Source organism: Ambystoma mexicanum, chromosome 2q (genome assembly GCF_040938575.1).
Source record: "Ambystoma mexicanum isolate Mex_15411 chromosome 2q, UKY_AmexF1_1, whole genome shotgun sequence".
NCBI lineage: Eukaryota > Metazoa > Chordata > Amphibia > Caudata > Ambystomatidae > Ambystoma > Ambystoma mexicanum.
Window position 1 is genome coordinate 129,366,970 of NC_090924.1, and position 22,631 is coordinate 129,389,600.

General features: G+C 47.5%; 14 non-coding genes across 14 annotated transcripts; all 14 read left to right on the forward strand.

Moving 5' to 3' along the window:
- On the forward strand, window positions 1-72 carry TRNAP-CGG (transfer RNA proline (anticodon CGG)). The gene has a single exon. It is a non-coding gene; the product is annotated as a tRNA-Pro (tRNA).
- Window positions 73-486: 414 nt separating this feature from the next.
- Window positions 487-559, forward strand: TRNAV-UAC (transfer RNA valine (anticodon UAC)). Its single transcript has one exon. It is a non-coding gene; the product is annotated as a tRNA-Val (tRNA).
- A 2,732-nt stretch (window positions 560-3,291) lies between these two features.
- On the forward strand, window positions 3,292-3,363 carry TRNAP-CGG (transfer RNA proline (anticodon CGG)). The gene has a single exon. It is a non-coding gene; the product is annotated as a tRNA-Pro (tRNA).
- Window positions 3,364-3,778: 415 nt separating this feature from the next.
- Window positions 3,779-3,851, forward strand: TRNAV-UAC (transfer RNA valine (anticodon UAC)). The gene has a single exon. It is a non-coding gene; the product is annotated as a tRNA-Val (tRNA).
- Window positions 3,852-6,577: 2,726 nt separating this feature from the next.
- On the forward strand, window positions 6,578-6,649 carry TRNAP-CGG (transfer RNA proline (anticodon CGG)). Its single transcript has one exon. It is a non-coding gene; the product is annotated as a tRNA-Pro (tRNA).
- A 414-nt stretch (window positions 6,650-7,063) lies between these two features.
- On the forward strand, window positions 7,064-7,136 carry TRNAV-UAC (transfer RNA valine (anticodon UAC)). The gene has a single exon. It is a non-coding gene; the product is annotated as a tRNA-Val (tRNA).
- A 2,682-nt stretch (window positions 7,137-9,818) lies between these two features.
- On the forward strand, window positions 9,819-9,890 carry TRNAP-CGG (transfer RNA proline (anticodon CGG)). The gene has a single exon. It is a non-coding gene; the product is annotated as a tRNA-Pro (tRNA).
- A 414-nt stretch (window positions 9,891-10,304) lies between these two features.
- On the forward strand, window positions 10,305-10,377 carry TRNAV-UAC (transfer RNA valine (anticodon UAC)). Its single transcript has one exon. It is a non-coding gene; the product is annotated as a tRNA-Val (tRNA).
- A 2,673-nt stretch (window positions 10,378-13,050) lies between these two features.
- Window positions 13,051-13,122, forward strand: TRNAP-CGG (transfer RNA proline (anticodon CGG)). The gene has a single exon. It is a non-coding gene; the product is annotated as a tRNA-Pro (tRNA).
- Window positions 13,123-13,536: 414 nt separating this feature from the next.
- Window positions 13,537-13,609, forward strand: TRNAV-UAC (transfer RNA valine (anticodon UAC)). Its single transcript has one exon. It is a non-coding gene; the product is annotated as a tRNA-Val (tRNA).
- Window positions 13,610-16,400: 2,791 nt separating this feature from the next.
- Window positions 16,401-16,472, forward strand: TRNAP-CGG (transfer RNA proline (anticodon CGG)). Its single transcript has one exon. It is a non-coding gene; the product is annotated as a tRNA-Pro (tRNA).
- Window positions 16,473-16,886: 414 nt separating this feature from the next.
- TRNAV-UAC (transfer RNA valine (anticodon UAC)) lies at window positions 16,887-16,959 on the forward strand. The gene has a single exon. It is a non-coding gene; the product is annotated as a tRNA-Val (tRNA).
- Window positions 16,960-19,766: 2,807 nt separating this feature from the next.
- On the forward strand, window positions 19,767-19,838 carry TRNAP-CGG (transfer RNA proline (anticodon CGG)). The gene has a single exon. It is a non-coding gene; the product is annotated as a tRNA-Pro (tRNA).
- A 414-nt stretch (window positions 19,839-20,252) lies between these two features.
- TRNAV-UAC (transfer RNA valine (anticodon UAC)) lies at window positions 20,253-20,325 on the forward strand. Its single transcript has one exon. It is a non-coding gene; the product is annotated as a tRNA-Val (tRNA).
- The last annotated feature ends 2,306 nt before the right edge of the window (window positions 20,326-22,631 follow it).

A 22,631-nucleotide genomic window follows, 5' to 3' on the forward strand; every position in this document is an offset into this window, starting at 1 on the left:
GGCTCGTTGGTCTAGGGGTATGATTCTCGCTTCGGGTGCGAGAGGTCCCGGGTTCAAATCCCGGACGAGCCCATTGATTGGTGCCTGGCCCGATACTTTTTTACACATGTGTTTTTCAATTCTATAGACTCTGGACTGATGGATGGACAATGGTCGATGAACATTGGGCTTCCTAAGCCTCTTTGCGGACCGCCTCATTGCGCCATGCATTAAGGAGTCCCAAGTAGCTCTCAGTCACCTTTCTGGATTTGTTTGTTAATTCATGGCTGTCCCATACCAATGCCTAAAGAGGCCCTTACATCTTCAGACTGCACGGCCTCTCAGCTGGCACACTTGTCTGAGTGTTCATGCTTGTAACGCCGTGTGTGTGATGAGCTGCATTTGTAAAGCTTTGGGCGTGAGGCATTTGATAAGTGTTCAAACAGAGACAATTGCACTGTTACTTGACCCTATTCTCTCAACCGCCAGAGGGCATAGCATGCAGCAGTTTCTGTAGTGTAGTGGTTATCACGTTCGCCTTACACGCGAAAGGTCCCTGGTTCGAGACCGGGCAGAAACAGCAGAGGGTGGCATTTTACACTTTTCATGTTCCACCATCTCGAAGCTCAAGCCATGAACTTATTTGCAGTTGCAACGGAAGAAGCAGTTCCTCTGACACGCTTTGAAATAAATTCTGAGTAGACGAGCGCACTCACATTTGCTCCGAATATGTGATGAATTAAAATTGCATGCCTGCATATGTGCGTGCTTATGTATAGTTGGATGGAAAGCTGAGGGAGCAGTTGTGCAATGCTATTTCTTACAGAAGGGTGGCGCTGCTTTTCCCTGAGCAATGTTCATGCACCCAGGCAGATGTGATATTGGATTTTTCTTTTTTTCAAGGGCAAAAGAAAATTCCTAGCCCTCAGAGCTTCTGCCAATGCAGATCCGGTGCAAAATGAAGGCTCTCACTCGCTCACTTTGTCCACTTTCAATTGATCAGCAGACCGCGTTGGTGTTATGCTAGATTTCTTCTTCTGTGCATCAACAGCTCTTTTATACGTACCCTTCACGGGCGAATGGAAGGGAGGGTGTGCCACCAGCTTCATTGATCCTGATGTCAATGTGCCAACACCTTCAGGACGAGAAGAAGAGCTATGAAGACAGTCAGAGCGTGCCGACTGGGGCATTCATTTGGCTCATACACCGACAAGGCTTTCAGCGGCAGGAACAAACTTCAGGAATAGGCATTCTTGGCCTCGAAGCCTAAGGGGGGTGGAAACGCTGAGTACAATTCCGTCAGATGATCACAGGACCGTGGCTCGTTGGTCTAGGGGTATGATTCTCGCTTTGGGTGCGAGAGGTCCGGAGGAGCCCGATCAAGGTGGGTAACTTGAGCTCCTTTTTTTTTTTCCAATGTTATTTTCATTGGACAGACTCTCTGGCTTTCTCGGTAAGCAGTAGTCGATGAACAATTCACTTCCTGAACCTCTTTGCCTGCCATGTCCTTGCGACAAGCACTTTGTGTTCTCTGTTAGCTCTCAGTAACATTCCTTGATTTGCTTGTGAGTTTTGGCCGTCCGATCTCAAAGTGGAAATATGTCCTTCCCTCTGTACGCTGCATAGACCCTCAACAGGCATACTTGTATATGTGCGCATGCTTGATAGGACGTATGTTTTAGGCTGGATTGTGTGAGCTTCAGGCGCAAGGCATTTGATTAGTCTTTAAGCAGGTCCACTTGCAAAGCCCTTTGCACCTGTTCTCCCAGTCCCTACAAAGGGATGCAAGCAGTTGTTTCTGTAGTGTAGTGGTTAGCACGTTCGAGACCGGGCAGAAACACTCTCTGCTGGCATTTTACACAAAATCGTTTTTTTCCCCTTTTGTCACACACAAATGTAAAGTATGAACTTATTTGCGTTCCCATGGAAATAGCATATGCTCTCAAGAGCTTGAGAAATACACTGGGAAGGCAAGCATCCTCACATGTATTGTGTATATGGGGCCAATAATAAAATGCACGCGCCTTCATTTTGTGTATGTAATGTTGCAGAGCACAGAGAGGATTTCTTTTCCCTACTGCTGGGTATTTGGGTCTCTGGGATCACAGTTGGGTCCGCTCCGTCCTCTGAAATGGTGCATATTAGTTACATAGGTTAGTGTACCAAAGAAATATCACATTTTCATATACAGCTTCTTCATTTCTGTGTTCTGAGGGATTACCAGTTGTAAGAAATGCACTTGCCGGTACAGTGATTCCCTGGCTTTCTCTGGCCCGAGAAAGCTTTTCCTCTGAACTGGGAACAGAAGTTGGACTGCTTCTGCTGAACTTCCTGAAAGCATAGCTGGCGGGAGGAGGGACTTTTTGAGTGCTGGGAAAATTTGAGCTGGAAATTTGCATAGGCTGGACAGAGATTGCTTGGAGCAGCCAAAATATAATAACGGCCATGGCGCTCAAGTAAAGCAGAAAGCTTTTAGTATACACCTTTTGCACTCTTGTCAACGAAGCTGGGCTCTGTGAATGCTCACCCTACGCAAGAAAAGAGAACAGACTTTGCTGGTGACCTAAATATATATCTCGCCTGATCGAGCACGATCGAGCTCTGAGTGAGCAGCTGTGCAATGGTCATCTTTACCAAAGGGGAGATGCTGCTTTTGCCAGTGTCACGCCCATGCTCTCAGGGCTGGAGGGAGGAGGGCTGCTTTTTGTTTTTACAGGCAAAAGGAAAGGCCCAGCCCTCAGAGCTTCTGCCAATGCATATCCCAGCAGGTGCAAAATAAAGTCTCTCCCCCACCTTGCCAGCTGCAGATTGATCAGAAGACTGCTAGTCTAGTGTGTTGGGCCACTCTCTCTCTTCTGTGTATCGTCCCCTCTTATTACATAAACAGCATAAGAGGAAGGAAGGAAGGAAGGAAGGAAGGAAGGAAGGAAGGAAGGAAGGAAGGAAGGAAGGAAGGAAGGAAGGAAGGAAGGAAGGAAGGAAGGAAGGAAGGAAGGAAGGAAGGAAGGAAGGAAGGAAGGAAGGAAGGAAGGAAGGAAGGAAGGAAGGAAGGAAGGAAGGAAGGAAGGAAGGAAGGAAGGAAGGAAGGAAGGAACAGTGTATCGCAAGCACCTTTCACCCTGATGTCAATGGTCCACCAACCTTCGGGATGAGGAGTAGACCTGTGAAGACGCTCAGCCTTTGCATCATTTAGGGACAAGGACGGGCTTTAGGAGCAAACGTTAGGAAGAGATACTCTTGTGCTACAATCCTCAAGAGGTACAACTGCCAAGTCAAATCCCTACATATTGTCTAGACTACTCTGCAAGTGTAGGCTCGTTGGTCTAGGGGTATGATTCTCGCTTCGGGTGCGAGAGGTCCCGGGTTCAAATCCCGGACGAGCCCATTGATTGGTGCCTGGCCCGATACTTTTTTTACACATGTGTTTTTCAATTCTATAGACTGTGGACTGATGGATGGACAATGGTCGATGAACATTGGGCTTCCTAAGCCTCTTTGCGGACCGCCTCATTGCGCCATGCATTAAGGAGTCCCAAGTAGCTCTCAGTCACCTTTCTGGATTTGTTTGTTAATTCATGGCTGTCCCATACCAATGCCTAAAGAGGCCCTTACATCTTCAGACTGCACGGCCTCTCAGCTGGCACACTTGTCTGAGTGTTCATGCTTGTAACGCCGTGTGTGTGATGAGCTGCATTTGTAAAGCTTTGGGCGTGAGGCATTTGATAAGTGTTCAAACAGAGACAATTGCACTGTTACTTGACCCTATTCTCTCAACCGCCAGAGGGCATAGCATGCAGCAGTTTCTGTAGTGTAGTGGTTATCACGTTCGCCTTACACGCGAAAGGTCCCTGGTTCGAGACCGGGCAGAAACAGCAGAGGGTGGCATTTTACACTTTTCATGTTCCACCATCTCGAAGCGCAAGCCATGAACTTATTTGCAGTTGCAACGGAAGAAGCAGTTCCTCTGACACGCTTTGAAATAAATTCTGAGTAGACGAGCGCACTCACATTTGCTCCGAATATGTGATGAATTAAAATTGCATGCCTGCATATGTGCGTGCTTATGTATAGTTGGATGGAAAGCTGAGGGAGCAGTTGTGCAATGCTATTTCTTACAGAAGGGTGGCGCTGCTTTTCCCTGAGCAATGTTCATGCACCCAGGCAGATGTGATATTGGATTTTTCTTTTTTTCAAGGGCAAAAGAAAATTCCTAGCCCTCAGAGCTTCTGCCAATGCAGATCCGGTGCAAAATGAAGGCTCTCACTCGCTCACTTTGTCCACTTTCAATTGATCAGCAGACCGCGTTGGTGTTGTGCTAGATTTCTTCTTCTGTGCATCAACAGCTCTTTTATACGTACCCTTCACGGGCGAATGGAAGGGAGGGTGTGCCACCAGCTTCATTGATCCTGATGTCAATGTGCCAACACCTTCAGGACGAGAAGAAGAGCTATGAAGACAGTCAGAGCGTGCCGACTGGGGCATTCATTTGGCTCATACACCGACAAGGCTTTCAGCGGCAGGAACAAACTTCAGGAATAGGCATTCTTGGCCTCGAAGCCTAAGGGGGGTGGAAACGCTGAGTACAATTCCGTCAGATGATCACAGGACCGTGGCTCGTTGGTCTAGGGGTATGATTCTCGCTTTGGGTGCGAGAGGTCCGGAGGAGCCCGATCAAGGTGGGTAACTTGAGCTCCTTTTTTTTTTTTCCAATGTTATTTTCATTGGACAGACTCTCTGGCTTTCTCGGTAAGCAGTAGTCGATGAACAATTCACTTCCTGAACCTCTTTGCCTGCCATGTCCTTGCGACAAGCACTTTGTGTTCTCTGTTAGCTCTCAGTAACATTCCTTGATTTGCTTGTGAGTTTTGGCCGTCCGATCTCAAAGTGGAAATATGTCCTTCCCTCTGTACGCTGCATAGACCCTCAACAGGCATACTTGTATATGTGCGCATGCTTGATAGGACGTATGTTTTAGGCTGGATTGTGTGAGCTTCAGGCGCAAGGCATTTGATTAGTCTTTAAGCAGGTCCACTTGCAAAGCCCTTTGCACCTGTTCTCCCAGTCCCTACAAAGGGATGCAAGCAGTTGTTTCTGTAGTGTAGTGGTTAGCACGTTCGAGACCGGGCAGAAACACTCTCTGCTGGCATTTTACACAAAATCGTTTTTTTCCCCTTTTGTCACACACAAATGTAAAGTATGAACTTATTTGCGTTCCCATGGAAATAGCATATGCTCTCAAGAGCTTGAGAAATACACTGGGAAGGCAAGCATCCTCACATGTATTGTGTATATGGGGCCAATAATAAAATGCACGCGCCTTCATTTTGTGTATGTAATGTTGCAGAGCACAGAGAGGATTTCTTTTCCCTACTGCTGGGTATTTGGGTCTCTGGGATCACAGTTGGGTCCGCTCCGTCCTCTGAAATGGTGGATATTAGTTACATAGGTTAGTGTACCAAAGAAATATCACATTTTCATATACAGCTTCTTCATTTCTGTGTTCTGAGGGATTACCAGTTGTAAGAAATGCACTTGCCGGTACAGTGATTCCCTGGCTTTCTCTGGCCCGAGAAAGCTTTTCCTCTGAACTGGGAACAGAAGTTGGACTGCTTCTGCTGAACTTCCTGAAAGCATAGCTGGCGGGAGGAGGGACTTTTTGAGTGCTGGGAAAATTTGAGCTGGAAATTTGCATAGGCTGGACAGAGATTGCTTGGAGCAGCCAAAATATAATAACGGCCATGGCGCTCAAGTAAAGCAGAAAGCTTTTAGTATACACCTTTTGCACTCTTGTCAACGAAGCTGGGCTCTGTGAATGCTCACCCTACGCAAGAAAAGAGAACAGACTTTGCTGGTGACCTAAATATATCTCGCCTGATCGAGCACGATCGAGCTCTGAGTGAGCAGCTTTGCAATGGTCATCTTTACCAAAGGGGAGATGCTGCTTTTGCCAGTGTCACACCCATGCTCTCAGGGCTGGAGGGAGGAGGGCTGCTTTTTGTTTTTACAGGCAAAAGGAAAGGCCCAGCCCTCAGAGCTTCTGCCAATGCATATCCCACAGGTGCAAAATAAAGTCTTTCCCCCACCTTGCCAGCTGCAGATTGATCAGAAGACTGCTAGTCTAGTGTGTTGGGCCACTCTCTCTCTTCTGTGTATCGTCCCCTCTTATTACATAAACAGCATAAGAGGAAGGAAGGAAGGAAGGAAGGAAGGAAGGAAGGAAGGAAGGAAGGAAGGAAGGAAGGAAGGAAGGAAGGAAGGAAGGAAGGAAGGAAGGAAGGAAGGAAGGAAGGAAGGAAGGAAGGAAGGAAGGAAGGAAGGAAGGAAGGAAGGAAGGAAGGAAGGAAGGAAGGAAGGAAGGAAGGAAGGAAGGAAGGAAGGAACAGTGTATCGCAAGCACCTTTCACCCTGATGTCAATGGTCCACCAACCTTCGGGATGAGGAGTAGACCTGTGAAGACGCTCAGCCTTTGCATCATTTAGGGACGAGGACGGGCTTTAGGAGCAAACGTTAGGAAGAGATACTCTTGTGCTACAATCCTCAAGAGGTACAACTGCCAAGTCAAATCCCTACATATTGTCTAGACTACTCTGCAAGTGTAGGCTCGTTGGTCTAGGGGTATGATTCTCGCTTCGGGTGCGAGAGGTCCCGGGTTCAAATCCCGGACGAGCCCATTGATTGGTGCCTGGCCCGATACTTTTTTACACATGTGTTTTTCAATTCTATAGACTCTGGACTGATGGATGGACAATGGTCGATGAACATTGGGCTTCCTAAGCCTCTTTGCGGACCGCCTCATTGCGCCATGCATTAAGGAGTCCCAAGTAGCTCTCAGTCACCTTTCTGGATTTGTTTGTTAATTCATGGCTGTCCCATACCAATGCCTAAAGAGGCCCTTACATCTTCAGACTGCACGGCCTCTCAGCTGGCACACTTGTCTGAGTGTTCATGCTTGTAACGCCGTGTGTGTGATGAGCTGCATTTGTAAAGCTTTGGGCGTGAGGCATTTGATAAGTGTTCAAACAGAGACAATTGCACTGTTACTTGACCCTATTCTCTCAACCGCCAGAGGGCATAGCATGCAGCAGTTTCTGTAGTGTAGTGGTTATCACGTTCGCCTTACACGCGAAAGGTCCCTGGTTCGAGACCGGGCAGAAACAGCAGAGGGTGGCATTTTACACTTTTCATGTTCCACCATCTCGAAGCTCAAGCCATGAACTTATTTGCAGTTGCAACGGAAGAAGCAGTTCCTCTGACACGCTTTGAAATAAATTCTGAGTAGACGAGCGCACTCACATTTGCTCCGAATATGTGATGAATTAAAATTGCATGCCTGCATGTGTGCGTGCTTATGTATAGTTGGATGGAAAGCTGAGGGAGCAGTTGTGCAATGCTATTTCTTACAGAAGGGTGGCGCTGCTTTTCCCTGAGCAATGTTCATGCACCCAGGCAGATGTGATATTGGATTTTTCTTTTTTTCAAGGGCAAAAGAAAATTCCTAGCCCTCAGAGCTTCTGCCAATGCAGATCCGGTGCAAAATGAAGGCTCTCACTCGCTCACTTTGTCCACTTTCAATTGATCAGCAGACCGCGTTGGTGTTGTGCTAGATTTCTTCTTCTGTGCATCAACAGCTCTTTTATACGTACCCTTCACGGGCGAATGGAAGGGAGGGTGTGCCACCAGCTTCATTGATCCTGATGTCAATGTGCCAACACCTTCAGGACGAGAAGAAGAGCTATGAAGACAGTCAGAGCGTGCCGACTGGGGCATTCATTTGGCTCATACACCGACAAGGCTTTCAGCGGCAGGAACAAACTTCAGGAATAGGCATTCTTGGCCTCGAAGCCTAAGGGGGGTGGAAACGCTGAGTACAATTCCGTCAGATGATCACAGGACCGTGGCTCGTTGGTCTAGGGGTATGATTCTCGCTTTGGGTGCGAGAGGTCCGGAGGAGCCCGATCAAGGTGGGTAACTTGAGCTCCTTTTTTTTTTTCCAATGTTATTTTCATTGGACAGACTCTCTGGCTTTCTCGGTAAGCAGTAGTCGATGAACAATTCACTTCCTGAACCTCTTTGCCTGCCATGTCCTTGCGACAAGCACTTTGTGTTCTCTGTTAGCTCTCAGTAACATTCCTTGATTTGCTTGTGAGTTTTGGCCGTCCGATCTCAAAGTGGAAATATGTCCTTCCCTCTGTACGCTGCATAGACCCTCAACAGGCATACTTGTATATGTGCGCATGCTTGATAGGACGTATGTTTTAGGCTGGATTGTGTGAGCTTCAGGCGCAAGGCATTTGATTAGTCTTTAAGCAGGTCCACTTGCAAAGCCCTTTGCACCTGTTCTCCCAGTCCCTACAAAGGGATGCAAGCAGTTGTTTCTGTAGTGTAGTGGTTAGCACGTTCGAGACCGGGCAGAAACACTCTCTGCTGGCATTTTACACAAAATCGTTTTTTTCCCCTTTTGTCACACACAAATGTAAAGTATGAACTTATTTGCGTTCCCATGGAAATAGCATATGCTCTCAAGAGCTTGAGAAATACACTGGGAAGGCAAGCATCCTCACATGTATTCTGTATATGGGGCCAATAATAAAATGCACGCGCCTTCATTTTGTGTATGTAATGTTGCAGAGCACAGAGAGGATTTCTTTTCCCTACTGCTGGGTATTTGGGCCTCTGGGATCACAGTTGGGTCCGCTCCGTCCTCTGAAATGGTGCATATTAGTTACATAGGTTAGTGTACCAAAGAAATATCACATTTTCATATACAGCTTCTTCATTTCTGTGTTCTGAGGGATTACCAGTTGTAAGAAATGCACTTGCCGGTACAGTGATTCCCTGGCTTTCTCTGGCCCGAGAAAGCTTTTCCTCTGAACTGGGAACAGAAGTTGGACTGCTTCTGCTGAACTTCCTGAAAGCATAGCTGGCGGGAGGAGGGACTTTTTGAGTGCTGGGAAAATTTGAGCTGGAAATTTGCATAGGCTGGACAGAGATTGCTTGGAGCAGCCAAAATATAATAACGGCCATGGCGCTCAAGTAAAGCAGAAAGCTTTTAGTATACACCTTTTGCACTCTTGTCAACGAAGCTGGGCTCTGTGAATGCTCACCCTACGCAAGAAAAGAGAACAGACTTTGCTGGTGACCTAAATATATCTCGCCTGATCGAGCACGATCGAGCTCTGAGTGAGCAGCTGTGCAATGGTCATCTTTACCAAAGGGGAGATGCTGCTTTTGCCAGTGTCACGCCCATGCTCTCAGGGCTGGAGGGAGGAGGGCTGCTTTTTGTTTTTACAGGCAAAAGGAAAGGCCCAGCCCTCAGAGCTTCTGCCAATGCATATCCCAGCAGGTGCAAAATAAAGTCTCTCCCCCACCTTGCCAGCTGCAGATTGATCAGAAGACTGCTAGTCTAGTGTGTTGGGCCACTCTCTCTCTTCTGTGTATCGTCCCCTCTTATTACATAAACAGCATAAGAGGAAGGAAGGAAGGAAGGAAGGAAGGAAGGAAGGAAGGAAGGAAGGAAGGAAGGAAGGAAGGAAGGAAGGAAGGAAGGAAGGAAGGAAGGAAGGAAGGAAGGAAGGAAGGAAGGAAGGAAGGAAGGAAGGAAGGAAGGAAGGAAGGAAGGAACAGTGTATCGCAAGCACCTTTCACCCTGATGTCAATGGTCCACCAACCTTCGGGATGAGGAGTAGACCTGGGAAGACGCTCAGCCTTTGCATCATTTAGGGACGAGGACGGGCTTTAGGAGCAAACGTTAGGAAGAGATACTCTTGTGCTACAATCCTCAAGAGGTAGAACTGCCAAGTCAAATCCCTACATATTGTCTAGACTACTCTGCAAGTGTAGGCTCGTTGGTCTAGGGGTATGATTCTCGCTTCGGGTGCGAGAGGTCCCGGGTTCAAATCCCGGACGAGCCCATTGATTGGTGCCTGGCCCGATACTTTTTTACACATGTGTTTTTCAATTCTATAGACTCTGGACTGATGGATGGACAATGGTCGATGAACATTGGGCTTCCTAAGCCTCTTTGCGGACCGCCTCATTGCGCCATGCATTAAGGAGTCCCAAGTAGCTCTCAGTCACCTTTCTGGATTTGTTTGTTAATTCATGGCTGTCCCATACCAATGCCTAAAGAGGCCCTTACATCTTCAGACTGCACGGCCTCTCAGCTGGCACACTTGTCTGAGTGTTCATGCTTGTAACGCCGTGTGTGTGATGAGCTGCATTTGTAAAGCTTTGGGCGTGAGGCATTTGATAAGTGTTCAAACAGAGACAATTGCACTGTTACTTGACCCTATTCTCTCAACCGCCAGAGGGCATAGCATGCAGCAGTTTCTGTAGTGTAGTGGTTATCACGTTCGCCTTACACGCGAAAGGTCCCTGGTTCGAGACCGGGCAGAAACAGCAGAGGGTGGCATTTTACACTTTTCATGTTCCACCATCTCGAAGCTCAAGCCATGAACTTATTTGCAGTTGCAACGGAAGAAGCAGTTCCTCTGACACGCTTTGAAATAAATTCTGAGTAGACGAGCGCACTCACATTTGCTCCGAATATGTGATGAATTAAAATTGCATGCCTGCATATGTGCGTGCTTATGTATAGTTGGATGGAAAGCTGAGGGAGCAGTTGTGCAATGCTATTTCTTACAGAAGGGTGGCGCTGCTTTTCCCTGAGCAATGGTCATGCACCCAGGCAGATGTGATATTGGATTTTTCTTTTTTTCAAGGGCAAAAGAAAATTCCTAGCCCTCAGAGCTTCTGCCAATGCAGATCCGGTGCAAAATGAAGGCTCTCACTCGCTCACTTTGTCCACTTTCAATTGATCAGCAGACCGCGTTGGTGTTGTGCTAGATTTCTTCTTCTGTGCATCAACAGCTCTTTTATACGTACCCTTCACGGGCGAATGGAAGGGAGGGTGTGCCACCAGCTTCATTGATCCTGATGTCAATGTGCCAACACCTTCAGGACGAGAAGAAGAGCTATGAAGACAGTCAGAGCGTGCCGACTGGGGCATTCATTTGGCTCATACACCGACAAGGCTTTCAGCGGCAGGAACAAACTTCAGGAATAGGCATTCTTGGCCTCGAAGCCTAAGGGGGGTGGAAACGCTGAGTACAATTCCGTCAGATGATCACAGGACCGTGGCTCGTTGGTCTAGGGGTATGATTCTCGCTTTGGGTGCGAGAGGTCCGGAGGAGCCCGATCAAGGTGGGTAACTTGAGCTCCTTTTTTTTTTCCAATGTTATTTTCATTGGACAGACTCTCTGGCTTTCTCGGTAAGCAGTAGTCGATGAACAATTCACTTCCTGAACCTCTTTGCCTGCCATGTCCTTGCGACAAGCACTTTGTGTTCTCTGTTAGCTCTCAGTAACATTCCTTGATTTGCTTGTGAGTTTTGGCCGTCCGATCTCAAAGTGGAAATATGTCCTTCCCTCTGTACGCTGCATAGACCCTCAACAGGCATACTTGTATATGTGCGCATGCTTGATAGGACGTATGTTTTAGGCTGGATTGTGTGAGCTTCAGGCGCAAGGCATTTGATTAGTCTTTAAGCAGGTCCACTTGCAAAGCCCTTTGCACCTGTTCTCCCAGTCCCTACAAAGGGATGCAAGCAGTTGTTTCTGTAGTGTAGTGGTTAGCACGTTCGAGACCGGGCAGAAACACTCTCTGCTGGCATTTTACACAAAATCGTTTTTTTCCCCTTTTGTCACACACAAATGTAAAGTATGAACTTATTTGCGTTCCCATGGAAATAGCATATGCTCTCAAGAGCTTGAGAAATACACTGGGAAGGCAAGCATCCTCACATGTATTGTGTATATGGGGCCAATAATAAAATGCACGCGCCTTCATTTTGTGTATGTAATGTTGCAGAGCACAGAGAGGATTTCTTTTCCCTACTGCTGGGTATTTGGGTCTCTGGGATCACAGTTGGGTCCGCTCCGTCCTCTGAAATGGTGCATATTAGTTACATAGGTTAGTGTACCAAAGAAATATCACATTTTCATATACAGCTTCTTCATTTCTGTGTTCTGAGGGATTACCAGTTGTAAGAAATGCACTTGCCGGTACAGTGATTCCCTGGCTTTCTCTGGCCCGAGAAAGCTTTTCCTCTGAACTGGGAACAGAAGTTGGACTGCTTCTGCTGAACTTCCTGAAAGCATAGCTGGCGGGAGGAGGGACTTTTTGAGTGCTGGGAAAATTTGAGCTGGAAATTTGCATAGGCTGGACAGAGATTGCTTGGAGCAGCCAAAATATAATAACGGCCATGGCGCTCAAGTAAAGCAGAAAGCTTTTAGTATACACCTTTTGCACTCTTGTCAACGAAGCTGGGCTCTGTGAATGCTCACCCTACGCAAGAAAAGAGAACAGACTTTGCTGGTGACCTAAATATATCTCGCCTGATCGAGCACGATCGAGCTCTGAGTGAGCAGCTGTGCAATGGTCATCTTTACCAAAGGGGAGATGCTGCTTTTGCCAGTGTCACGCCCATGCTCTCAGGGCTGGAGGGAGGAGGGCTGCTTTTTGTTTTTACAGGCAAAAGGAAAGGCCCAGCCCTCAGAGCTTCTGCCAATGCATATCCCAGCAGGTGCAAAATAAAGTCTCTCCCCCACCTTGCCAGCTGCAGATTGATCAGAAGACTGCTAGTCTAGTGTGTTGGGCCACTCTCTCTCTTCTGTGTATCGTCCCCTCTTATTACATAAACAGCATAAGAGGAAGGAAGGAAGGAAGGAAGGAAGGAAGGAAGGAAGGAAGGAAGGAAGGAAGGAAGGAAGGAAGGAAGGAAGGAAGGAAGGAAGGAAGGAAGGAAGGAAGGAAGGAAGGAAGGAAGGAAGGAAGGAAGGAAGGAAGGAATGAACAGCGTATCGCAAGCACCTTTCACCCTGATGTCAATGGTCCACCAACCTTCGGGATGAGGAGTAGACCTGGGAAGACGCTCAGCCTTTGCATCATTTAGGGACGAGGACGGGCTTTAGGAGCAAACGTTAGGAAGAGATACTCTTGTGCTACAATCCTCAAGAGGTAGAACTGCCAAGTCAAATCCCTACATATTGTCTAGACTACTCTGCAAGTGTAGGCTCGTTGGTCTAGGGGTATGATTCTCGCTTCGGGTGCGAGAGGTCCCGGGTTCAAATCCCGGACGAGCCCATTGATTGGTGCCTGGCCCGATACTTTTTTACACATGTGTTTTTCAATTCTATAGACTCTGGACTGATGGATGGACAATGGTCGATGAACATTGGGCTTCCTAAGCCTCTTTGCGGACCGCCTCATTGCGCCATGCATTAAGGAGTCCCAAGTAGCTCTCAGTCACCTTTCTGGATTTGTTTGTTAATTCATGGCTGTCCCATACCAATGCCTAAAGAGGCCCTTACATCTTCAGACTGCACGGCCTCTCAGCTGGCACACTTGTCTGAGTGTTCATGCTTGTAACGCCGTGTGTGTGATGAGCTGCATTTGTAAAGCTTTGGGCGTGAGGCATTTGATAAGTGTTCAAACAGAGACAATTGCACTGTTACTTGACCCTATTCTCTCAACCGCCAGAGGGCATAGCATGCAGCAGTTTCTGTAGTGTAGTGGTTATCACGTTCGCCTTACACGCGAAAGGTCCCTGGTTCGAGACCGGGCAGAAACAGCAGAGGGTGGCATTTTACACTTTTCATGTTCCACCATCTCGAAGCTCAAGCCATGAACTTATTTGCAGTTGCAACGGAAGAAGCAGTTCCTCTGACACGCTTTGAAATAAATTCTGAGTAGACGAGCGCACTCACATTTGCTCCGAATATGTGATGAATTAAAATTGCATGCCTGCATATGTGCGTGCTTATGTATAGTTGGATGGAAAGCTGAGGGAGCAGTTGTGCAATGCTATTTCTTACAGAAGGGTGGCGCTGCTTTTCCCTGAGCAATGGTCATGCACCCAGGCAGATGTGATATTGGATTTTTCTTTTTTTCAAGGGCAAAAGAAAATTCCTAGCCCTTAGAGCTTCTGCCAATGCAGATCCGGTGCAAAATGAAGGCTCTCACTCGCTCACTTTGTCCACTTTCAATTGATCAGCAGACCGCGTTGGTGTTGTGCTAGATTTCTTCTTCTGTGCATCAACAGCTCTTTTATACGTACCCTTCACGGGCGAATGGAAGGGAGGGTGTGCCACCAGCTTCATTGATCCTGATGTCAATGTGCCAACACCTTCAGGACGAGAAGAAGAGCTATGAAGACAGTCAGAGCGTGCCGACTGGGGCATTCATTTGGCTCATACACCGACAAGGCTTTCAGCGGCAGGAACAAACTTCAGGAATAGGCATTCTTGGCCTCGAAGCCTAAGGGGGGTGGAAACGCTGAGTACAATTCCGTCAGATGATCACAGGACCGTGGCTCGTTGGTCTAGGGGTATGATTCTCGCTTTGGGTGCGAGAGGTCCGGAGGAGCCCGATCAAGGTGGGTAACTTGAGCTCCTTTTTTTTTTTCCAATGTTATTTTCATTGGACAGACTCTCTGGCTTTCTCGGTAAGCAGTAGTCGATGAACAATTCACTTCCTGAACCTCTTTGCCTGCCATGTCCTTGCGACAAGCACTTTGTGTTCTCTGTTAGCTCTCAGTAACATTCCTTGATTTGCTTGTGAGTTTTGGCCGTCCGATCTCAAAGTGGAAATATGTCCTTCCCTCTGTACGCTGCATAGACCCTCAACAGGCATACTTGTATATGTGCGCATGCTTGATAGGACGTATGTTTTAGGCTGGATTGTGTGAGCTTCAGGCGCAAGGCATTTGATTAGTCTTTAAGCAGGTCCACTTGCAAAGCCCTTTGCACCTGTTCTCCCAGTCCCTACAAAGGGATGCAAGCAGTTGTTTCTGTAGTGTAGTGGTTAGCACGTTCACCGGGCAGAAACACTCTCTGCTGGCATTTTACACAAAATCGTTTTTTTCCCCTTTTGTCACACACAAATGTAAAGTATGAACTTATTTGCGTTCCCATGGAAATAGCATATGCTCTCAAGAGCTTGAGAAATACACTGGGAAGGCAAGCATCCTCACATGTATTGTGTATATGGGGCCAATAATAAAATGCACGCGCCTTCATTTTGTGTATGTAATGTTGCAGAGCACAGAGAGGATTTCTTTTCCCTACTGCTGGGTATTTGGGTCTCTGGGATCACAGTTGGGTCCGCTCCGTCCTCTGAAATGGTGCATATTAGTTACATAGGTTAGTGTACCAAAGAAATATCACATTTTCATATACAGCTTCTTCATTTCTGTGTTCTGAGGGATTACCAGTTGTAAGAAATGCACTTGCCGGTACAGTGATTCCCTGGCTTTCTCTGGCCCGAGAAAGCTTTTCCTCTGAACTGGGAACAGAAGTTGGACTGCTTCTGCTGAACTTCCTGAAAGCATAGCTGGCGGGAGGAGGGACTTTTTGAGTGCTGGGAAAATTTGAGCTGGAAATTTGCATAGGCTGGACAGAGATTGCTTGGAGCAGCCAAAATATAATAACGGCCATGGCGCTCAAGTAAAGCAGAAAGCTTTTAGTATACACCTTTTGCACTCTTGTCAACGAAGCTGGGCTCTGTGAATGCTCACCCTACGCAAGAAAAGAGAACAGACTTTGCTGGTGACCTAAATATATCTCGCCTGATCGAGCACGATCGAGCTCTGAGTGAGCAGCTGTGCAATGGTCATCTTTACCAAAGGGGAGATGCTGCTTTTGCCAGTGTCACGCCCATGCTCTCAGGGCTGGAGGGAGGAGGGCTGCTTTTTGTTTTTACAGGCAAAAGGAAAGGCCCAGCCCTCAGAGCTTCTGCCAATGCATATCCCAGCAGGTGCAAAATAAAGTCTCTCCCCCACCTTGCCAGCTGCAGATTGATCAGAAGACTGCTAGTCTAGTGTGTTGGGCCACTCTCTCTCTTCTGTGTATCGTCCCCTCTTATTACATAAACAGCATAAGAGGAAGGAAGGAAGGAAGGAAGGAAGGAAGGAAGGAAGGAAGGAAGGAAGGAAGGAAGGAAGGAAGGAAGGAAGGAAGGAAGGAAGGAAGGAAGGAAGGAAGGAAGGAAGGAAGGAAGGAAGGAAGGAAGGAAGGAAGGGAGGGAGGGAGGGAGGGAGGGAGGGAGGGAGGGAGGGAGGGAGGGAGGAAGGAAGGAAGGAAGGAAGGAAGGAAGGAAGGAAGGAAGGAAGGAAGGAAGGAAGGAAGGAAGGAAGGAAGGAAGGAACAGTGTATCGCAAGCACCTTTCACCCTGATGTCAATGGTCCACCAACCTTCGGGATGAGGAGTAGACCTGTGAAGACGCTCAGCCTTTGCATCATTTAGGGACGAGGACGGGCTTTAGGAGCAAACGTTAGGAAGAGATACTCTTGTGCTACAATCCTCAAGAGGTACAACTGCCAAGTCAAATCCCTACATATTGTCTAGACTACTCTGCAAGTGTAGGCTCGTTGGTCTAGGGGTATGATTCTCGCTTCGGGTGCGAGAGGTCCCGGGTTCAAATCCCGGACGAGCCCATTGATTGGTGCCTGGCCCGATACTTTTTTACACATGTGTTTTTCAATTCTATAGACTCTGGACTGATGGATGGACAATGGTCGATGAACATTGGGCTTCCTAAGCCTCTTTGCGGACCGCCTCATTGCGCCATGCATTAAGGAGTCCCAAGTAGCTCTCAGTCACCTTTCTGGATTTGTTTGTTAATTCATGGCTGTCCCATACCAATGCCTAAAGAGGCCCTTACATCTTCAGACTGCACGGCCTCTCAGCTGGCACACTTGTCTGAGTGTTCATGCTTGTAACGCCGTGTGTGTGATGAGCTGCATTTGTAAAGCTTTGGGCGTGAGGCATTTGATAAGTGTTCAAACAGAGACAATTGCACTGTTACTTGACCCTATTCTCTCAACCGCCAGAGGGCATAGCATGCAGCAGTTTCTGTAGTGTAGTGGTTATCACGTTCGCCTTACACGCGAAAGGTCCCTGGTTCGAGACCGGGCAGAAACAGCAGAGGGTGGCATTTTACACTTTTCATGTTCCACCATCTCGAAGCTCAAGCCATGAACTTATTTGCAGTTGCAACGGAAGAAGCAGTTCCTCTGACACGCTTTGAAATAAATTCTGAGTAGACGAGCGCACTCACATTTGCTCCGAATATGTGATGAATTAAAATTGCATGCCTGCATATGTGCGTGCTTATGTATAGTTGGATGGAAAGCTGAGGGAGCAGTTGTGCATTGCTATTTCTTACAGAAGGGTGGCGCTGCTTTTCCCTGAGCAATGTTCATGCACCCAGGCAGATGTGATATTGGATTTTTCTTTTTTTCAAGGGCAAAAGAAAATTCCTAGCCCTCAGAGCTTCTGCCAATGCAGATCCGGTGCAAAATGAAGGCTCTCACTCGCTCACTTTGTCCACTTTCAATTGATCAGCAGACCGCGTTGGTGTTGTGCTAGATTTCTTCTTCTGTGCATCAACAGCTCTTTTATACGTACCCTTCACGGGCGAATGGAAGGGAGGGTGTGCCACCAGCTTCATTGATCCTGATGTCAATGTGCCAACACCTTCAGGACGAGAAGAAGAGCTATGAAGACAGTCAGAGCGTGCCGACTGGGGCATTCATTTGGCTCATACACCGACAAGGCTTTCAGCGGCAGGAACAAACTTCAGGAATAGGCATTCTTGGCCTCGAAGCCTAAGGGGGGTGGAAACGCTGAGTACAATTCCGTCAGATGATCACAGGACCGTGGCTCGTTGGTCTAGGGGTATGATTCTCGCTTTGGGTGCGAGAGGTCCGGAGGAGCCCGATCAAGGTGGGTAACTTGAGCTCCTTTTTTTTTTTTCCAATGTTATTTTCATTGGACAGACTCTCTGGCTTTCTCGGTAAGCAGTAGTCGATGAACAATTCACTTCCTGAACCTCTTTGCCTGCCATGTCCTTGCGACAAGCACTTTGTGTTCTCTGTTAGCTCTCAGTAACATTCCTTGATTTGCTTGTGAGTTTTGGCCGTCCGATCTCAAAGTGGAAATATGTCCTTCCCTCTGTACGCTGCATAGACCCTCAACAGGCATACTTGTATATGTGCGCATGCTTGATAGGACGTATGTTTTAGGCTGGATTGTGTGAGCTTCAGGCGCAAGGCATTTGATTAGTCTTTAAGCAGGTCCACTTGCAAAGCCCTTTGCACCTGTTCTCCCAGTCCCTACAAAGGGATGCAAGCAGTTGTTTCTGTAGTGTAGTGGTTAGCACGTTCGAGACCGGGCAGAAACACTCTCTGCTGGCATTTTACACAAAATCGTTTTTTTCCCCTTTTGTCACACACAAATGTAAAGTATGAACTTATTTGCGTTCCCATGGAAATAGCATATGCTCTCAAGAGCTTGAGAAATACACTGGGAAGGCAAGCATCCTCACATGTATTGTGTATATGGGGCCAATAATAAAATGCACGCGCCTTCATTTTGTGTATGTAATGTTGCAGAGCACAGAGAGGATTTCTTTTCCCTACTGCTGGGTATTTGGGTCTCTGGGATCACAGTTGGGTCCGCTCCGTCCTCTGAAATGGTGCATATTAGTTACATAGGTTAGTGTACCAAAGAAATATCACATTTTCATATACAGCTTCTTCATTTCTGTGTTCTGAGGGATTACCAGTTGTAAGAAATGCACTTGCCGGTACAGTGATTCCCTGGCTTTCTCTGGCCCGAGAAAGCTTTTCCTCTGAACTGGGAACAGAAGTTGGACTGCTTCTGCTGAACTTCCTGAAAGCATAGCTGGCGGGAGGAGGGACTTTTTGAGTGCTGGGAAAATTTGAGCTGGAAATTTGCATAGGCTGGACAGAGATTGCTTGGAGCAGCCAAAATATAATAACGGCCATGGCGCTCAAGTAAAGCAGAAAGCTTTTAGTATACACCTTTTGCACTCTTGTCAACGAAGCTGGGCTCTGTGAATGCTCACCCTACGCAAGAAAAGAGAACAGACTTTGCTGGTGACCTAAATATATCTCGCCTGATCGAGCACGATCGAGCTCTGAGTGAGCAGCTGTGCAATGGTCATCTTTACCAAAGGGGAGATGCTGCTTTTGCCAGTGTCACGCCCATGCTCTCAGGGCTGGAGGGAGGAGGGCTGCTTTTTGTTTTTACAGGCAAAAGGAAAGGCCCAGCCCTCAGAGCTTCTGCCAATGCATATCCCAGCAGGTGCAAAATAAAGTCTCTCCCCCACCTTGCCAGCTGCAGATTGATCAGAAGACTGCTAGTCTAGTGTGTTGGGCCACTCTCTCTCTTCTGTGTATCGTCCCCTCTTATTACATAAACAGCATAAGAGGAAGGAAGGAAGGAAGGAAGGAAGGAAGGAAGGAAGGAAGGAAGGAAGGAAGGAAGGAAGGAAGGAAGGAAGGAAGGAAGGAAGGAAGGAAGGAAGGAAGGAAGGAAGGAAGGAAGGAAGGAAGGAAGGAAGGAAGGAAGGAAGGGAGGGAGGGAGGGAGGGAGGGAGGGAGGGAGGGAGGGAGGGAGGGAGGAAGGAAGGAAGGAAGGAAGGAAGGAAGGAAGGAAGGAAGGAAGGAAGGAAGGAAGGAAGGAAGGAAGGAAGGAAGGAAGGAACAGTGTATCGCAAGCACCTTTCACCCTGATGTCAATGGTCCACCAACCTTCGGGATGAGGAGTAGACCTGTGAAGACGCTCAGCCTTTGCATCATTTAGGGACGAGGACGGGCTTTAGGAGCAAACGTTAGGAAGAGATACTCTTGTGCTACAATCCTCAAGAGGTACAACTGCCAAGTCAAATCCCTACATATTGTCTAGACTACTCTGCAAGTGTAGGCTCGTTGGTCTAGGGGTATGATTCTCGCTTCGGGTGCGAGAGGTCCCGGGTTCAAATCCCGGACGAGCCCATTGATTGGTGCCTGGCCCGATACTTTTTTACACATGTGTTTTTCAATTCTATAGACTCTGGACTGATGGATGGACAATGGTCGATGAACATTGGGCTTCCTAAGCCTCTTTGCGGACCGCCTCATTGCGCCATGCATTAAGGAGTCCCAAGTAGCTCTCAGTCACCTTTCTGGATTTGTTTGTTAATTCATGGCTGTCCCATACCAATGCCTAAAGAGGCCCTTACATCTTCAGACTGCACGGCCTCTCAGCTGGCACACTTGTCTGAGTGTTCATGCTTGTAACGCCGTGTGTGTGATGAGCTGCATTTGTAAAGCTTTGGGCGTGAGGCATTTGATAAGTGTTCAAACAGAGACAATTGCACTGTTACTTGACCCTATTCTCTCAACCGCCAGAGGGCATAGCATGCAGCAGTTTCTGTAGTGTAGTGGTTATCACGTTCGCCTTACACGCGAAAGGTCCCTGGTTCGAGACCGGGCAGAAACAGCAGAGGGTGGCATTTTACACTTTTCATGTTCCACCATCTCGAAGCTCAAGCCATGAACTTATTTGCAGTTGCAACGGAAGAAGCAGTTCCTCTGACACGCTTTGAAATAAATTCTGAGTAGACGAGCGCACTCACATTTGCTCCGAATATGTGATGAATTAAAATTGCATGCCTGCATATGTGCGTGCTTATGTATAGTTGGATGGAAAGCTGAGGGAGCAGTTGTGCATTGCTATTTCTTACAGAAGGGTGGCGCTGCTTTTCCCTGAGCAATGTTCATGCACCCAGGCAGATGTGATATTGGATTTTTCTTTTTTTCAAGGGCAAAAGAAAATTCCTAGCCCTCAGAGCTTCTGCCAATGCAGATCCGGTGCAAAATGAAGGCTCTCACTCGCTCACTTTGTCCACTTTCAATTGATCAGCAGACCGCGTTGGTGTTGTGCTAGATTTCTTCTTCTGTGCATCAACAGCTCTTTTATACGTACCCTTCACGGGCGAATGGAAGGGAGGGTGTGCCACCAGCTTCATTGATCCTGATGTCAATGTGCCAACACCTTCAGGACGAGAAGAAGAGCTATGAAGACAGTCAGAGCGTGCCGACTGGGGCATTCATTTGGCTCATACACCGACAAGGCTTTCAGCGGCAGGAACAAACTTCAGGAATAGGCATTCTTGGCCTCGAAGCCTAAGGGGGGTGGAAACGCTGAGTACAATTCCGTCAGATGATCACAGGACCGTGGCTCGTTGGTCTAGGGGTATGATTCTCGCTTTGGGTGCGAGAGGTCCGGAGGAGCCCGATCAAGGTGGGTAACTTGAGCTCCTTTTTTTTTTTTCCAATGTTATTTTCATTGGACAGACTCTCTGGCTTTCTCGGTAAGCAGTAGTCGATGAACAATTCACTTCCTGAACCTCTTTGCCTGCCATGTCCTTGCGACAAGCACTTTGTGTTCTCTGTTAGCTCTCAGTAACATTCCTTGATTTGCTTGTGAGTTTTGGCCGTCCGATCTCAAAGTGGAAATATGTCCTTCCCTCTGTACGCTGCATAGACCCTCAACAGGCATACTTGTATATGTGCGCATGCTTGATAGGACGTATGTTTTAGGCTGGATTGTGTGAGCTTCAGGCGCAAGGCATTTGATTAGTCTTTAAGCAGGTCCACTTGCAAAGCCCTTTGCACCTGTTCTCCCAGTCCCTACAAAGGGATGCAAGCAGTTGTTTCTGTAGTGTAGTGGTTAGCACGTTCGAGACCGGGCAGAAACACTCTCTGCTGGCATTTTACACAAAATCGTTTTTTTCCCCTTTTGTCACACACAAATGTAAAGTATGAACTTATTTGCGTTCCCATGGAAATAGCATATGCTCTCAAGAGCTTGAGAAATACACTGGGAAGGCAAGCATCCTCACATGTATTGTGTATATGGGGCCAATAATAAAATGCACGCGCCTTCATTTTGTGTATGTAATGTTGCAGAGCACAGAGAGGATTTCTTTTCCCTACTGCTGGGTATTTGGGTCTCTGGGATCACAGTTGGGTCCGCTCCGTCCTCTGAAATGGTGGATATTAGTTACATAGGTTAGTGTACCAAAGAAATATCACATTTTCATATACAGCTTCTTCATTTCTGTGTTCTGAGGGATTACCAGTTGTAAGAAATGCACTTGCCGGTACAGTGATTCCCTGGCTTTCTCTGGCCCGAGAAAGCTTTTCCTCTGAACTGGGAACAGAAGTTGGACTGCTTCTGCTGAACTTCCTGAAAGCATAGCTGGCGGGAGGAGGGACTTTTTGAGTGCTGGGAAAATTTGAGCTGGAAATTTGCATAGGCTGGACAGAGATTGCTTGGAGCAGCCAAAATATAATAACGGCCATGGCGCTCAAGTAAAGCAGAAAGCTTTTAGTATACACCTTTTGCACTCTTGTCAACGAAGCTGGGCTCTGTGAATGCTCACCCTACGCAAGAAAAGAGAACAGACTTTGCTGGTGACCTAAATATATCTCGCCTGATCGAGCACGATCGAGCTCTGAGTGAGCAGCTTTGCAATGGTCATCTTTACCAAAGGGGAGATGCTGCTTTTGCCAGTGTCACACCCATGCTCTCAGGGCTGGAGGGAGGAGGGCTGCTTTTTGTTTTTACAGGCAAAAGGAAAGGCCCAGCCCTCAGAGCTTCTGCCAATGCATATCCCAGCAGGTGCAAAATAAAGTCTTTCCCCCACCTTGCCAGCTGCAGATTGATCAGAAGACTGCTAGTCTAGTGTGTTGGGCCACTCTCTCTCTTCTGTGTATCGTCCCCTCTTATTACATAAACAG